Source organism: Scyliorhinus torazame, chromosome 24 (genome assembly GCF_047496885.1).
Source record: "Scyliorhinus torazame isolate Kashiwa2021f chromosome 24, sScyTor2.1, whole genome shotgun sequence".
NCBI classification, from domain to species: domain Eukaryota; kingdom Metazoa; phylum Chordata; class Chondrichthyes; order Carcharhiniformes; family Scyliorhinidae; genus Scyliorhinus; species Scyliorhinus torazame.
Window position 1 is genome coordinate 37,388,356 of NC_092730.1, and position 7,289 is coordinate 37,395,644.

At 42.9% G+C, this 7,289-nt stretch overlaps 2 non-coding genes across 2 annotated transcripts; one reads left to right on the forward strand and one right to left on the reverse strand.

Moving 5' to 3' along the window:
• Positions 1-1,561: 1,561 nt before the first annotated feature.
• trnas-uga (transfer RNA serine (anticodon UGA)) lies at positions 1,562-1,643 on the reverse strand. Its single transcript has one exon. It is a non-coding gene; the product is annotated as a tRNA-Ser (tRNA).
• A 703-nt stretch (positions 1,644-2,346) lies between these two features.
• Positions 2,347-2,419, forward strand: trnak-cuu (transfer RNA lysine (anticodon CUU)). Its single transcript has one exon. It is a non-coding gene; the product is annotated as a tRNA-Lys (tRNA).
• The last annotated feature ends 4,870 nt before the right edge of the window (positions 2,420-7,289 follow it).

The following is a 7,289-nucleotide window of genomic DNA, read 5'->3' on the forward strand; positions in this document are numbered from 1 at the left end:
AAAGTCCACACAGACAGTCACCCGAGGCCGGAATCGAACCTGGGAACTGGCGCTGTGAGGCAGCAGTGCAGACCACTGTGCCACCGTGCCGCCTCCAAATAAATTCCACCAGTTGCCATGGAGGGATTTTGACCCTGTGTCCCTCGAGAATTAGCCTGGGCCTCTGGATTACTAGCCCAGGAACATCACCATTACACCACAACCACTTATTGAATTAAATAATTCACCACTATGATGGCCAGGAACTGAAGCTGGGTCAAATGCTGGGACAGTCACCACTCCCCCTCTGTATTTATAGAACGAATACACAAACAATGAAGCGGGGGAATGTATTAAATCAGAGAGTGGATATCCTTGTAACCAATATGGCTGTAATGGGAACCTTTCATTTTCCGATAGATCGGGATGAGCTGGATCGCTCAGACAGAAATCAGATATCTGGGGATTTAAATGTGATTACTACAATGATAATATTTAACCATGTTAATGTTATTTTGCTCCAATTGAAACGTGTCACGAATACATCGTTACCTTGCTGCACAACTTGCTTACAGCCAGGAGATGGCAGCAGTGCGCAATAGTTTGGATCTCCTGATTGTGTCCACACATCTCTATAGGAATGGAGCTGCTGCTTCCCGGGGAGCTGCCAAGCAAGAGGCACAGATATTGACCAACTGCACCCGCTCCAAATAGATTCCCCAAATTACTGAACAAAACAAAAACAAGCACAAATCATATTTTAAGAAACTATGACAGTGACTCTGAAAACAATACACCAACACCTCTGAAAGAATCGATTTGCTGTAACTAATTAAAGATGAACCGTTTGAATATCAGCCGTAATTCCTTACCAGTTCTCAGACAGGCACCGACTGGTTAGAAGTTTGCTTCATTTTTCAAGGTCCGGCTCAATAAAATCAATCACAGGCCCATGATCTGCTTTCCTCCTGTTCTCAGACACATCTACTTTCTACAAGGGCGCACTAACTGGTTTTCAGAGTGAGAGTCAGACTGCAGTCACCTCGTTCTCTCTCGATCCCTTTATCTCAGAGCCACCTCACAACCAGGAATGGAACTTCTCACAGAGCCAAGAATGGAATAGTTTGTCGATTCTTCCACTGATTCAGGACCGTCCATCACCAGGACGTATTCGTCCAAAAGAGTTGGGGTGAGATGGGACTGAGTTTCACTGTATCCAATCAGTCCCCGGAGAAGCACAAAAACAGTAAGTGAGGGAGAGAGAAAGAAACAAAGAAACAGATAGAGAGATAAAATATGTTCCATTTCTGCCACGATCTTTTTACCCAAAAATACATTCAGCTGAATGAAACCGAACCACGTTTCCATTCGCTGCCGTTGCTGCTTCTCCTTCCGAACGTTGCAGGAAACGTTATTATTTATTGATTGTTGTTTTCAGTGCGAGCTTCTTCATATTTCGTTCAGTTTCAAAAACAAATATCTGACTGAACGATCGATTCAAACCATTCATTTACAAACATTCCGATTCATTCTCGAGTCAGCGGCTTGTGCGGGGAGTTCAACAAACATTTCGAATCACAGTCGTTGCGAGCAGGGCTCGAACCTGCGCGGGAAACCCCCATTGGATATCAAGTCCAACGCCTTAACCACTCGGCCATCGCAGCTGTATCACTTTATTGGTAATTTGGTCGATGGAATACATTCTAAACCCAGCCTGGAATCACTCCAGGAAGTTACTACATTCAAACGATCAACGGGGCCCCGGGGTTTATGTGAGGAGGGGTTGAATCTTCGTGGGAAATGACCATTGGATTTGGAGAGAAGCCTTGAGAGACTCGAAAATCTCAGCTCCCGAAACGCACAATTCCACCGATTAAATAGTTTGTGGAACACCATCAGTGACATTGGAAATATATTAGAATTTTCAATGGAACAGGACCACACTTCCCAGTCTGGAAGAAAATTAAAATGATGAAATCAAGAAATTACAGCACAGGAGACCTGTGCAGGCCGAATGGTCACATGATGACCTGATGACGCAACTAACATGATCACGTGTCTGGATTCCGGCCGTTCCCCGGATCGCGGTCAGAGCACAAGCCAGGAGGACCTGCTCAATTATTAAATCAATTATTTTTTATTACATGTCCTTGGTCGCCAGGCATTGAGAGACCAGCATTTCTACATGGTGTCAGGAGTGGGCAGTATGGTAGAAGGACTCCACCGCATCAACCTCCTTGGATCATAGAATCGTAGAATCTCCAGCTCAGAAGGAGGCCATTCGGCCCAACGAGCCAGCACTGACCATCCGAATGAGCACCGCAGCGACTCTCTTCGAGAAGAGGTTTAAGAGTTAGTGCAGCACCAGCCCGGCTAGCTCAGTCGGTAGAGAATGGGATTCTTAATCCCAGGGTCGTGGGTTCGAGACCCACGTTGGGCGCGTCTATATCATTATCAGAAAATATTGATGCTGAATGAACTGTCTTCATAACAGGAACACAAGGTGATGTCGCTGGACTGGCAATCCTGAAGCCTGAACTAACCCTTGGTAACAAAATTTAATAAATTTGGAATTGAAATTTCGTCTCAGTAATCTGCTTCAGAGAGACCATATTTCCACAACAGAGAGCACGGTTATACAGCAGAGAGCTCAGTTACACAGCAGCGAGCACGGTTGCACAGCAGGATATACATTTACAAACAGGGCCTTCCTGCAGCAGAAAACACATTTTCCGAAATAACCATTTTCTCCATCTCGGCACCTTTTCTGTGTGTCATTGTGTGTGTGTCCTGATAGTCTCTTCCTGATTTTCTGTGCGTCTCTGTCTGTCACAGCCGTGCTGATGTTACGTATTAATCTCACTTTTCCCAAACAGTAATTGTGATTGATAAATACAGAAAGATTTCCACACTGACATTCAGTACCAATGTCTGAATCCCACCCTCACATACAGTACAAGACATTGACTCATAAGGAAGGAATCCAGCTCTCACAAGCTGTTCCAGAGACTGAGGTGCAGAGTGTTCCCTCCACTCGCGAACACTACCTGTGATTTACAGACACAGAACAAATCTCAGTCAGGTGAGTAGCAGAGTTTGATGGGGACGACATGTATTCCACAATCGCCTTCTCTGCGCCAGATAATCAGATGCAGTCGACACGCGGTGTCTGTGTTGGTTTAACAAGAGTTTTACACAAGACCTGGAACACATTTACACAATATCAGGGTATAAGACGTAGGAGCAGAAGTAGAACATTTAGCCCATCGAATATGCTCCGTATTTCAATGAGATCATGCTTGATCTGATATATGACGTGTTATGACCCCATACTGTGGCACGTTGTCACAGTGGCTACCTCACAGCACCAGCGATCCGGGTTCATTTCCAGCCTTTAGTCTCTGACTATGTGGAGTTTGCACTTCTCTCCATGTCTGTATGGGTTTCCTCCGGGTGCTGCGATTTCCTCGCACAGTCCAAATGTGTGCGGGTTAGGTGGAGTGTCCATGCTAATTTGCCCCTTAGCGTTCAGAATATTGGGTGGTGTTACAGGGATGTGGTGGGGACATAGGGGCTCTTTCAGAGGGTCGGTGCAGAGTCGATGGGCCGAATTGACTCCTTTTACATTTTAATGATTTCATGATAATCCTCATGTCCACTTTCCCGGCTTTTTATCTCTAGATTTCATGATGAACCTTTAAAACCAACATTCCAACCAAGCCTCAGGTACCAGTAACTCCTCAATGGTCGTTAATTTCATGGCTGTCAATCATTTGGTCAGTCTGAGAAAGTCACATCCTGGAAATATCACACATTGATCCAGTTCTAAAGTAAATTAAGTCGCTCTAGTCCCTGATGACCATAGGCTGCTTAATAATAATAATAATAATAATAGCAATAATAATAATAATAATAATAATCGCTTATTGTCACAAGTTGGCTTCAATGAAGTTACTGTGAAAAGCCCCGAGTCGCCACATTCCGGCGCCTGTTCGGGAAGGCTGCACGGGAATTGTGAGAAGGCGGGGTTTTCATAATTCAGTTCTGGTATAACCGTGTGATCTGAATCTAATTCATCTGGTTTTCCTTCTGATAATCTTGTCTCACAGTGAGGCAAACCTCACTGATTGGATAGACGAGTGATCGTTCTTCAGTCTTGTCATGGACGGACCCGCTGAATATGGAGGCATATCCTGTGTGGCAGGATTTAGCTCCAACTCAATCTATAAGTTTGTGGATGATAGCACTGTGGTAAGTCATATCGCAACAATGACGAATCACATACAGAAGGTAGATAAATGACATGGTTGCATAGTGTACTGTCATGAATGAAATGAAATGAAAAGAAATGAAATGAAAATCGCTTATTGTCACGAGTAGGCTTCAATGAAGTTACTGTGAAAAACCCCTAGTCGCCACATTCCGTCGCCTGTTCGGGGAGGCTGGTACGGGCAGGCTGCTGGCCTGCCTTGGTCTGCTTTAAAAGCCAGCGATTTAGCCTAGTGTGCTAAACCAGCCCCTGTCATGTGAGTGTACCTTCAAGACATGGATGTTGAAGCAATGTACATTTAAGAAAACAGTGATGTCAGAGAGTGGGTGGAGCTGGGCTTTAGGTCAGCCATTTTGCAGGTTTTTAGTTTCAGTTTAAAAAGCAGCTTGTGTGTGTCTGTGTGTTTCCAGAGAGCTGCAAGTTTGAAAAGAGCTAGGGAGTGTCTGTGTTTGCAGGGAGCTGGATCTCTGACATAAAAGACCATCTCGGGATAATTTGGGTGATTTGAATTCATAATTGTGAAGCCCTTAACTTGATGTGATTCTGTTTGGAAGTCGCTTGGAAGTTTGAAGGAACATTTTAAGGAATTATTTACTGTTGCAATATTTTCTGAGTTATCTTTGAAGTAAGGGGTGTTAAGAGATCCAATGTTTATTGAAGATGTTAAGTTGAGTTTATGGAATAAACAGTGTTTGGTGTTTAAGAACCCACGTGTCCATAATTGTAATGCCATACCTAGGGAAAAAGCCGTGTGCTAGGAAAAGCAACAAATCAATTAAAGGGAGAGGTTGGTTGAACTCCATGATACATTTTGGGGTTCTGAAAACGCCTCGCCCATAACAATTGGGGGCTCGTCCGGAATAAAAGTCTGTCGATTGGATTGGCTTTTGTGAACTTAAAGACAGTGAAGGATTGTTGCTTTTCCGGTGTGGTACTTTAGTTTAAGTGGGGAGAGTGTTGTGAACAATGGCTCTTTCAGAGGCTCAGAAGTTTTTGGGGGTGGAGAATGTCACACGTAGTACTTTACGGACAGAAACGAAAAGCAGACTGTTAGATTTGGCAAGAAGATTGCAGTTAACATTACCTGACAAAATGCGGAAAAGATGCGGTGGTCAAGCATTTACAGTTGCCTGAGATAGGGTTTGACTCATTGGAAATGGCAAAAATTCAGTTGCAAATTAAACAAATGCAACATGAGAAAGAATTAAAGTGGCTTGCATACGAGAGTGAGAGAGAGGAGCAAGAAAGAGAAAGAGAGAGAGAGGAAAAAGAAAGAGAAAGAGAGAGAGGAAAAAGAAAAGGAGAGAGAAGAAAGGAGAAAAGCAAGAGTAGCCCTAGCAGAACAAAAAGAAAAAGAAAGGGAGATACAGATCAGGGAAAAAGATAAAGAGAGGGAGTTTGAACATCAGAAAATGGCCATGAAACATGACAATCAGTTAAAATTGGCAGACGTAAAGTGAAACGGACAGTTGGATGATAGCGATGAAGATAGTGAGTACGAGCGTCATAGTCGAAGGCTTGGTAAGAATCTATTTAATTCTGTCCAAGCATTGCCAAGGCTTGGCGAGAAGGAAGTGGAAGCCTTTTTCATTTCATTTGAGAAGGTAGCTAAACAAATGAAATGGCTGCAGGACATCTGGGTGTTACTGATTCAAACAAAGCTGGTAGGCAGAGCGAGTGAAGTGTTTGCATCACTACCGGATGAGGTATCTGGAACGTATGAGGAGGTGAAGAAACCCATCTTGAGTGTATATGAGCTAATGCCTGAAGCTTACAGACAAAGGTTTAGAAATTTAAGGAAAGAATTTGGTCAAACATACATGGAGTTTGAAAGGCTCAAACAGAGTAATTTTGATTGGTGGATAAGGGCTTTGAAAATAGAACAAAGATATGAAGCTCTCAGAGAAATAATACTTTTGGAGGAGTTTAAAAATTCAATTCCTGATCTAGTGAGAACTCATGTGGAAGAACAGGGGGTTAAAACTGCGAGATTAGCAGCGGAAACGGCAGATGATTATGAATTAGTTCAAAATTCAAAGATTGGTTTCCGACATCAGTTTCAGACGGTGTGGGATAGAAACTGGGGACATGAGGAATACTCAAGTGGTAAAGGTAAAGGTGATCTGATGGGAGACAATAAAGAAAGTGTACCTCAAATTTAAAAATAAATCCAGGAAGTTGGAAAATAAATGAAAAGTTTCAAATGTTTTCACTGTAATAAATTTGGCCATGTAAAGTTACAGTGTTGGTGGTTGAAGAAAAGCACTGAGAAGGCTGATGTGGTAAAGCAGGATAAGACGGTGGGGTTTGTTAGAGTGGTAAAGGAAAGCCCAAGGGAAGCGAAGGAGGTGCAAACAATTGTACAGCCTGTTCAAGAAGTAATTGTTAAGCAGGTGCCAGATGTATTAAAACAATTTACTTGCGTGGGTAAAGTTTACTCATGTGTATCAGGAGGAGCAGGTAACGAAGTCAAAATTTTAAGAGATACAGGGGCTAGTCAATCTTTAATGGTAAGAGATGAGGAATTATGTAGTTTGGGAAGAATGTTGCCAGAAAATGTGGTGATATGTGGAATTCAGGGTGAGAGGAGTAGCGTTCCATTATATAAGTTTGGAAAGTCCAATGAAGGGTGGTGAAGTGGTAGTAGGAGTAATAGATAAACTATCTTGTCCAGGAATACAGTGTATCTTGGGTAATGATATAGCTGGATCGCAGGTGGGAGTGATGCCTACTGTGGTTGATAAGCCAATGGAAAATCAGTCAAATGAAGTGTTGACGGACGAATATCCTGGGAGTATTCCGGGTTGTGTAGTAACAAGGTCGCAAATTCATAGGTTAAGACAAGAGGATAAATCAAAGAGTGAAGATGAAGTTGAAATGCAATAATCAGAAACGATTTTTGATCAGATGGTTGAAAAAGAACAAGAACAGGTGGAGGATGAGGTGGATATTTTTAGTTCAGGAAAATTGGCGGAGTTACAACAGAAATCTGTAGAAATAAAACGGATATATCAGAAAGCATATACGGAAGAGGAATCTG